The sequence below is a fragment of the Miscanthus floridulus genome, chromosome 16 (assembly GCF_019320115.1).
Source record: "Miscanthus floridulus cultivar M001 chromosome 16, ASM1932011v1, whole genome shotgun sequence".
NCBI lineage: Eukaryota > Viridiplantae > Streptophyta > Magnoliopsida > Poales > Poaceae > Miscanthus > Miscanthus floridulus.
This window is the reverse complement of record NC_089595.1, coordinates 110825342-110836520: the sequence shown is the minus strand read 5'-3', so window position 1 is coordinate 110836520 and position 11179 is coordinate 110825342.

Here is an 11179-nt window from a genome sequence, read left to right as displayed (position 1 = left end):
TTGGCCACCGCTCCTGCTGCGGGCGTGCGTGGCCGCCGGGCCATGCCCCGCCCCAGCACGAGCAGCACCATGTCCTTCCGCGCCCCTTTCTGGCTCCGCTGCACCCGTCAGCGCCGTAGCCGCCATTACTGCCGCTAGCGCACGCAGCCTGGCCATGGTGGCCATCGTCGGTTCCTGGCTGCCTCAGCCTGAGGCCGCACGGGTCACCATGCAGCTCGCCGGTGGGTTGTCCGCTGCGACCGTGCCTTCCCTGGCCCCACCGCGCCATTGCCGCCGCCGCCTGCTGTTGCCTCTGTGCCGTGCTCTGCTTTTGAGATGGTAGAAAAGGGACTCAAGCGTAAATAGCACTTTTACCGTGTTCTTTTTACAAAAATGCTAGACTCGTAGGTTTACAAATAGGGTCTTAGTTGATTTAGAGAAAGATTAGGGGCATTTATGCAAGTTGCCACCGCGCCTAGGCCACACGTTCGTCTGGGCTAGACTGGTGTCGCCCGCACTGGGCCAACCTGCCACCATCCGCGACTGAGCCATTCGTGCTGGGCCAGCCTACGACCGCCGCGCCTGGGGCCAAGTCATGCAGCCGGTCGTGGTCCGCCTGTGCCTGGGCCACATCGTGCCTAGGCCAGCCGTGTGCCACTCTCGCCTGGGCCGCGCGCGTGTCTGCTGGCCGAGCCAAGCCGCTGGCCCTTTTAGTTTTCTAAAGTAATTGTTAATTTAGTTTTGTAAATAAACTTGTAAAATTCGTAGTAAATCATAAAAAAATCATAAAAATGCCAAACTAGTTTTGTTGAGTTTCTAAAATCATGACCTACCTAATAGTGTATTTTGTTCGCATAGGTTCAGTATGTTTTTAAGATTGCTCTAATTATTTTAAAATGTTTAATATTGTTAAAATGTGAATGTATAGGAATTTTCGTGATAAATAGGTGATAGTGTTGACTCTAAAATTTTTATTATAAATTACTAATATTATTAGCTGCTCACTGTAATTTTTGTAGCTCTAGAATAATTAGTTTGCTAGGTAGATAAGGATGTCATATTTCGAATAAAGATTAAATTGATAGAATGAAATATATAAAGAAATGCCTTAGGGTTTCATGACTAAACATTTGTTTGGAAATAACGTCTTATTTGACAACATGGATATGTAGCCTAAGTACGGTTGTCGTTAGGACTAGCTCGTTAACTTGAGAGGCATAAATCGTATATTACGAGTCACGATTGCAGTTGATTAATTACGTCTTTGCATTGCATCGCATTGCATATCATAATAGGGACATCGATGGATCACAGAGTCATCGGGAGTTACTGGAGAAATAGTACTATTGGAGATCGTGTCACCATGATGGAAAACTAACTTCTGATTAAATTTTACCCAGGCAAGCCCCGGTGCATAACCCCTACTTTTCTGCACTTTAAATTATATTTGTGCATTAAGTTTTAAGGAGTTGAATGAAACCCACTTGCATATATAAACCTTTATCCCATGAGTCTTACTAGTATTACAGGATCGTGTAGAATGCTATGCTACAGGACTCCGGTAGAAGTCGAGTGATTGCTTGTCACTCGCAAGAGATAGAAAATATATTACTGTATTATTATCACTTGGAAAATATAAATGGTGGAAAGAAAAAATGGTGACCAGGCAGGGATATAGTTTAGGTATTGGTGGGTGTAAGAGGTTGTGTCCTATGGCCAATGGGGCATAGCTTGGTTACACTGCTTTCCTTGTCTGTGTGAGTTAAGGACCGGTCGTTGCATAAGACTCTAGGCAAGTCACAGACTTATTATCCCGAGCACATACTTGGGTATGGGCGCTTAGAAGACTTGTTACTCTCTTGTCATGGGTTCTGGCTCTTTTCAGACCAACTATCAAGGTGGTTTTTGGGTTAGAAGGTCCTTGCACCGCACCGAGTCCAGGACTCAGGGGCGGAGGCTTGGAGTCCTAGTTTAGACAGGGACCTGGATCCTGTGATAGGAGGGTAGTGGGTTGGTCCTGCTTGTCCCTAGGGTACAAGCGGGCTAGCTGGGGACATGGATTCATGAATCGTTGGTGTTCCGGTACGACTTGTCTATGGCCTAGCACCGTAGTAAGAACTAGAAGATGAAAGATGGAAAAAGAAAATTTGATTGCTTACGACCTGCTTGAAAGTAGCATAGGTGCTTACATAGAATGATTGGTTAACGAACTAATGTGGCTGTTAATAAAAATTAAATATAAGGACGCATGCTTAGTAATGCTTCCGATAGATGCAATAAACCCACAAGCCAGATAGCCTTGCATATCCTTAGAGTCTTTTCTTTTCTCATATTGGGTAAGTCTTACTGAGTACAATTGAGTACTCAGGGTTTTATTTCCCCCTGTTGTAGGTGACAAGTGGAGGCAAGAGCTGACCTTTGTGTGTGGATTCCTCTTGTGGGCTTAGAGAGGATTTCCTTTACACTGCGATCATAGTTTTTATTTATAACTCTCACTAAATATTTTTATAAATGAAAGTTTATAATCTATTGTCATAGTTTACATATCAATGCTTCATCATGCCATGAATAGATAATTATTTCCGCTGTAATTCTGATCACCTGTTTATATTCCGCTGTTATATTAAATTGTTCATAACTCTGATAATATGATTATATTCCACTATAATAATAATAATAAATATTATACTCTGATGTTGTATTAGAAGTGATGTAAGAAATGATTAAGAATAATGTAAGCTTTATTCTCTCATTTGTAATCCTGATGGGAAAAATATGAATTTTCGGGTCCTCCTCTGGGGTGTGTTTGACGGGACCACGTAATTTGGTGTTCTCCCTTGAGTGCTTAGTGTCTAATGGAAGACGAGCACTCCTGGGAGGCATTAGATTAGGTGGTTCTACCACAAGAAGCAAATTAAAGTTTAAAGCTAACTTTTTGATACAATAGTTCAGATACAGTGCCAACTCATGATCACACTCCCACAAAAGCACATAAGGAGGATTAATAACTGTACCATCTGCAACAATGGGAATAAAACCCTGAGTACGAGAAGGTACTCAGCTAGACTTACCCGTCATAAACCAAAAATAAGGTGACTCCAAGGATTATGCAAGGCTTTATAAGTGGAGGTAGCTTCACAACATTTTGCATAAAAAGCGACTAACTCAATTGTACAATTATAATTTGGTCATCAAGTTAATTATAGCTATTCATCTCTAGATTAGCAACTAACATGTGCTAAACATGTGGTATATCATTTAGTAGCATACAATAGTAACCATAGCCAGTGTAGTAATTCTATGTTCATCCGAACCATTACATTCCATAACACAATTACTACGATGTTGGGACTAGCTAAGTTTCTCACTGTTCAGGAGAGACGACGATTTGAATCGTTTTCAACCAGCTAGGAATTTATTCCTAACACAAACCTAGGTTAACCAAATCAACAGTCACCTTAGGTCACCTTTGGTACAACTTAGGTACACATTTAGCGGGTTCGACCAGCACCGCACAATTTGGGACAACCAGCTGCCAGGACGATCAGGACTACCCTACCCTTGGGCTCATGGTTGGCTCCCTGCACATCCTTACTACCATCTAGAGTGCACACTTTTACAGAACAGGGCCTGGCTTGAGTTGAGCTACTCGACTTCGCGGCCAGAATGAGTTATCCGACCAGCTAAGTGATAGGCATGTGTTCAATCTTATCAGAAGCACCAACAACGGTACGGTCCTTAACCAGCACAGATGGAACTACATGAGTCAACCTACACATAGACTCCGCTCGGTCTCCATTTACATTATCCTATGGTTCTTTTCCACGATAGCAAATATAGCCAACTATGCTTCGGTATCCACCTATATCTCGTAGGTGATAGGAAATCACCCAACTTCTACCGGTCTATGCATGGCTAAGCATATATTAGATCCTAGACCTACATAGGGTTAAAGATTTATGTAACTGGACAAGGTGGTTCTATGCATCAAGTGTTTCCAATCAACTCTTATAACCTAATGCATCAAACATAAAGGACTCAAGTAGTATTTTTGTAAACATGGGAGACTTAGAATGCTCCGGGGCTTGCCTTTGAGGAAAGAGGTTGGCCGGTGATCCAGGCACTCAGGGAGATCTTCAGGAGTCTGCTACTCTTCTCCTATAGCTATAGCTTGAGGAGTCTCCTGCTAACCCTCCTCCTCTTCTTCGTTAAACTCCAACAACGTTATCTCTTCAGACGATCCTATATGCATGAGCATGGAATAAGATATCATGAATGCATATATGATGACACGTATAATATGATATAATGTGATGAATGCATCCTCATAAGTGTTTTCAATAGCATGGTATTAAAGTAATAATAAGTGCATCCTATTCTACTGAGCAGGTATATATCTCTTCTCTATTACTTAAGCAAACACTTCTGTAAATTATTTTCTAGACTACAAGACATCAGCTACTTATTTTGATCATAACTAGAGTTATATACATCAAAATAATATGGTTATGGACATTCTGGAAAGCTTATGAAATTGTATACAACTTTATTTTAATACCCTTAATGTGATTCAGTAGTTATCTAGGTCAAACAATCCAATTATTTAAATATGTCTAGAGAGCAAGTATTTCTAACAGCAGAATTCTAACAGCCATAATTCTTAAACTATAAGGCCTATGACTGTGAAAATTGAACAAGGTAGATAAGTAAGTTATCTACAACTTTGTTATTAACAAGTTTTACAAAAAAGACTATCATCATCATGAACTTATCAACTCAACCAAAACTATATATGCATCCATCTAGTTGAGTTATAAAGCAATAATTAATTAGTTGCATACAACCAATTGCTTTTAAGCCTTACTACTAACATCAATAGTTCATATGTATGACAAGTACCATAGAAAACATCATGGTCAAGCCCAATTTATTTATTTAAATGCCTTTATTAATTTAATTAGATAATTAGGTGAAATAACAAACATATACCAAATGTGCACAATAAATTCTCAGAAGATTACAGTAGCTTCCAAGTGCTCCCAATAGACTATTGTAAAAATTTCATACCATTTGAACATGTCTAACATCCTCTACAAAAATAACAATATAGCAAGGTTCAGTTTAGTAAAAATAGTTAACCCTATAGAAAAGTGTCAAGCCATAGATTCTATATTTTTCTTAGCTTCATCCTAGTGCCATAATACTATACAAAAATTTGCATGGCAATATGTTACTTATTTTTATCCCTATAACTTTCCTCAGAAAACACCATTTATTAATAGATAAATAGAAAGACCCTACTTCAATCAAGTTTACTGTAAGTTTATTATTTTTTCTAGCTAGAGCATGTCAACACTAGATCAAAAAAATTGGAACAACAATTTTATCACTTTCCTAGCTCAAGTTATACATTTTATAAGATTGTAAATATTCAAAAAGCACTTATCTAGCTACATTTTATTCCGCTAGAAAATTTCTAGAAACAGTGCATTTCATATTTTTATAAAATACTACACTTCATGAGGAATCCAACAAAATTTGGTTCACCAAAATTGAACACTCCTAGCTCTAGATATGAATTTTGGAAGTTGGTATTCAAATATGTGAAAATAATTCAGAAATTCAAAACTTAAACACACTCACATCCGGGGCCCGCGGTCAACAGGGCCCACCCGTCAGTCACACAAAAATAGAGCGCAGCGCTGCTGGCCCTAGCTTATCGCCGGTGAGGTCATTAGCGGTGAGGTCACTACCGACGGCTTTGCCTCGATGTCCCGCATTGCTGGGTACACAAGGTTGGCTCGGAGGCTTGTCGGAGTAGGCTCGACGATGGCCATGGTGGATGGTGGAGCTGCGCGGCGGCACTCCGATGAGCTCTGGCCATGGTAAGCTTAGGTGAGGCTTGCTACATCTATGTGGTGACCTAGGAAAGCTAACGGATGCAGGTTAGGGTACGAGGGTGGTGCTGGTGAGCTTGACCGCACGCAGGGTGCCACGGTGGCGAGAGCACGATGGCGGAAAGCCACGTTCTGGCGTCGGCGTGTCGGCATTGGCCAGTGGTCAATGATGTGAGATAGATGTGACCCTATGCTAGCCTTAACGTGAGAAAGGAGTGAGTGAGACGGCTTGGTGGAGCACGGCCACGACGAGCGCGAGCATGGCGGCGCTCCGGTGATGATCACGGCGATGGCAAACACGGCGTAGAGCTTACCACAGCTCGAATGCTGGTGCAAGTGAGTCAGGGAGGTGGAGGAGACAAAGGCAGAGCAGTGGGTGTGCGGTGGTGGCCGAAGGTGTGGTGGTGGAGCATGAGGGAATGCGACGGCGCTCGGCAATGGCGACGGCGGCGTGGTGCTCTGCTCTACCCTAGCGTGCGCGAGAGAGGGCGAAGTGCGAGAGTGAAGTGAGGCGAGCACCGGGGTCACATGCCTTAACCCCCCACTCTGGCTCGGCTGACCAGGCCTACACCGACTTACGGCCACCACACGGCACGCTTGGCCTACCCCCGTTCGGCCACTGACGCCGTTTTAGTTCGGCATCAGGCCCATACGAACTCGATTGATGGAGCAACTTTGAGCAATCAATACTCCTAATCCATGGCAAGTTAGTGAAAACCATATTAGTGAAAGTTGTAGACCTACGTGTGATCTACGAATTTGCTTTAGAAACATTTCCCAAATTCTCAATAGTTTGAGATCTACAATGCCCTAAAGTGTTGTACTTCAAACTGAAATCCTCGTTTTTGACTTAGACAAAATTTTCAAATCCAAAATAGTATTTTCTTGCTACTTGTGAGCTGTTTTTTTATCATGCTATGCACCAAATTAGACCTTGACCTAAAAATAAAAGTTGTTACTCTAGTCAAGTACTACAACTTTGCTTAAGGGTGCACTACCATGCAAACACGCTAGGCTATAGTTCAACTTAGGTCAAACATACAACTTGAAAATGATGAGTTACACTATAACCATGACTTAGAGGCCAAATTGGTCCAAGTCATGAATACCAAAGTTGTTCCATATGACATTCTAAACATGTTTAAAGTACTCCTAAGGTTCCACAAATATTTTATACATTGGTTACATGCAAACCCTAGCATATGTAAAGCATTTTAGTGACAACACATGCAATATAAGCAAACATAGAGATAATATTTGAGATACTCATGCTCATGAATGATCAATGATGCTTGTGATCATGCAATACCAATGCTAAATGCATGCTTAACACCTATGGTGTTACACCCAAGTGCCACTAGATGCAATCACTCAAGCAAATGCAATCTAAATCACTTCCAATCTCACTATAATGAAGAATCAAGGATGGGGATGAGTGGAAGGTGTTTATTTAGGCTCACAAGGATGTCAAGTATGTCAAAGTGCCAAGAGAGTGAGCCTAGGGCCGGCCAAGACCTTTAAATAGGTAGCCAACCATGAAAGAGTCATTGGCCCCCTTACTGCCTGTCTTCTTGGGCTGACCGGACGCGCAGATGGAGAATGACCAAACACACGCACCCAACGTCCGATCACCCATCGCCTTCCATGTGTCACCACCTTTGAATACCGTGCGTTGATCTTCAATGGTCAAAACTCAAAGCCAGTGCTGTTAATGAACGACCGAACGCATCGAAGAAAACAACCGGACTCGCCACCACGTAGAGTCCGATCATTTACAAAGAGCATCCAGAGAAGGATTTCTCTGATCGAACCTTTCTATCTCAAGCGCCATGCCTCCGCTATGCTAACGCCAGCTTACGTTAGTGCAAACCTGATGCAGCCCCTGTGCGTCCGATAGTGCACGCGCACCTACGTCTGATCGACGCTACACTCTACGCCTTCTCTAGATAGCATGACCGTACGCATCCTCAGCGTCAGGTCGCTGCATCCTATCGCTACACTGCACCCTTGGCCAAGTCTACCAACTTGGCTAAAAATGACCGGACACGCCCGGGGTGAGTCCGGTCATGTGCCTTTTCCTCCTTTTCTTTTTCTATTTCCTTAATTGGTTCACCCTTGCTTCCAACTTGCTAACCACAATGTGTAGAACTTATGTGCACGTGTGTTAGCAATTTTCAAAGCATCTTACAAGGGTCAAGGTTAGCACACTAGGTTCCTAAATGCATATGAAAGAATCTTGTCACCTAGTGGCACTTGATAAACCATTTAGCCAAAGATTTTCTCTTTTTATAGTACGATTATCGGTCCTAAATATGATCACACTCTCTATAGTGTCTTTATCACCAAAACCAAAACCCTAACCAATACCTTTGTCTTGATCTCCATAGGGTTTTGTTTTTCTCTTTCTTCTTTTCCAAGTTGAGCACTTGATCATCACCATCCACCATGATCATCCTCTTGCTCCACCACTTGGAATGGACTGTCCTCTCTTGTCTACACACTTAGCACTTAGGATTAGTCCATAGGTTTCATTAATTATATAAAACCAAACTAGGGCTTTCACCCACAAATCTTGCAATTTGCTGTGTTTGCTAGGTTCTTATTCTTCAATACACTCCTAGTAGGCAATGAGTTATGTGCCAAGCGCCAACATAAAACTTTGGTTTTTGATGGCATCTTCGTCCTCTAGAGATGTTTCCATTCATTCTGAATTCTTTGCACATCAGAACAATTGCCACAACTTTCAAAGTAGTCTTCTCTATTTTTCTTTGTTTCAATCAACATCCTATATGCAGAACAAACAGTAAATAAACCATTTCTTTCATGATGCCATGCCCAACAATCTTCTTGTTTCCTCATGCTGAGTGGAATTTGGAGGATTACATCACTGTCTAAATCAAAGAAACAATTCCTTACAACTCAACTTTCCATGTCATAGAAGTGTGATCAATCAGCTCACTGACTAGCACTGGAGGCTTAGGAACTTTAGAGGCTATAGGTCTGAACATTCTAGTTCTTGGTATCCAATTGCAAGCCCATATTAAAGTGGTTTCACCATCTCCGATGCGCTTAATCAGTCCTTGTTTCAACACATCAATTCCATCACATATTGCTCTCCATGTCTTAGATGGCTTGGAACCAATATGCGCACTAAGAAGATCACCTGAGGGGAAATAAATAGCCTTTAACAATTGTGAGCATAGCGATTCAGGATTAATAAGAATGCGCCAAGCCTGGTGAGCTAACAGGGCCAAATTGAAAATTTCTAAATCTCTAAATCCCATTTCCCCCATATACTTAGGTTGGACCAACTTCTCCCATGCTACCCAATTTGTTTTCCTTTTACCTCTATCGCTTCCCCACCAAAATTTTTGCAACAGAGAATTTAAATGTTCACATAATCCCTTAGGCAATCGGAAGCACCCCATGGTATATGTAGGAATTGCTTGGGCGATAGGTTTTATTAAAACTTCCTTCCCTCTAGCAGACAGAATTTGTTCTATCCAACTCCAAATTTTATTCCAAACTCTATCCTTAAGATACTAGAAAGCTCCATTTGTTGATCTTCCTATTCCTACATCAGTAGGCAAACACAAATACTTTTCATTTAAATGGCGACAACCTGCCCAGTCTAAATGATAAGGGCTCCTACGAACTGCATACTGTGCTCATTATGGGCCGTCCAACGTCTGCACTTCGTTCGGCGTAGTATCCACTTTGCTGTTCGGCGCGCGGCTCCCGTCCGAGTGAGCGTGGACAGATGATTTCCACTTCTACCCTGCCCGCAAAAATCTTTTTTCCACTTCCCTATTCCGGACCGGAATCCGCAATTTTTTTTTAAAATTTAACACTTTTTGTAAACTAATTTTGAATCTAACACTGTTGGTTTTTTTTTTCAAAACTAAACCTTTTGGCTGCGCCTATTGCCATGGCGCGACAAAATGCTTGTGAAGCGCCATGCATGGTGGCACGGCTGGTGGCTAACGTGGCGACGACAGGAAAGGCTGACCGGCTGATGTGGCAAGGCTTGCCACGCCACTGATCTTGGCGGGGCAGTGTCGCGCCCTGATCCGTGGTGCGGCAGAGCCGAATAAAAGCCCTACGGCTAGTCCCGCCTGCTCGAGCAGCAAGGCCGCCTACCCGCGCCTGCCCGCGCCTAGCCGCCATGCCCATCGCCGCACCAGTGCCAGCCCGCCAGCCCACGGCCACCTCCCTCCCTCCCTTCCCTTCCATTCCCTGGTTGCCTCCCTCCCTCCTCGGCCTCGTTCAAGGTAATGATGCACTTTTTCGTTTGAATGGTGGATAGGAATATTATTAATGGGAGTTAAGGTTAGGAGGAAAATTATGTTTGGGAACTATGGGCTACGGTTTGGAGGAAGATATTAGTTTGATTTTATCAATGTTAAGGTTAATTATTTAGTTACAAGTATGTTTACCATGTATAATTTTTTTGCTATAAGTGTTGGTTATATTATTTTAGTTACAATGCAAATGATTATATTTTACAATAATTTGTGTTGTTTTAATTGATATTTAATTTGAACCATTTTATTAGATGGAAGACATGTTTCGGGAGCAGTTGTGGCGAAAACAGGGTTGTCCTAGAGAATTATACCCCGACGAGTCTAGCAAAGATGTCCCCATCCTTCCTGAACTCCATGTTCCTAAATGTGACTGTGGTCGTCCGACCGACGTGTTTCAATCAAGACATCCGGACACATCGGCTCGTTGGTTCTACACATGCAGTCGTTTTAATGTAAGTAATTGTTTTCGTATGTTTTTTCTTCATTTGTATTACGAGGTTACTAGTATTTTGTTGGAATTTTGTTGTGTACGCCCATGAGAGGTGCTTTTTGTTTTAGTGAATCGACGGTGCAGACAAGTTTGACCTCAGGTACCTTCTTTTCGACGATCGGTGGAGTGGGCGACATCTTGGAGATCACTTTGAGTGGTGGGTTCCACCTCCCCCTAACCCCCCTCCAATGACGGCTAAGGAGAAGCACTTAGCCGCAGTTAGACGACTTAAGGAACCTCCTCTGTGCGATTATGAAGATCGAGCTATGATAAACCCTGAGAATATATTGGAGTTTATGTGTCCAAACAAGCATGAAGTAAGTGCAGAGTGTATGTGTTGAAATATTGAGCTATATGTGTTCATGTACTAATGTCACCTTATTTAGGTGTATTCAATGATAAAGTGTCGTTTCAAGGAGTGGTTGTATGGTCCAAAGAACTAATGGCCAGAAGAACCTCCAAAGGCAAAGCAAAAGAAGAAAGAAAAGTTAATTTACAAAGCACCTCCA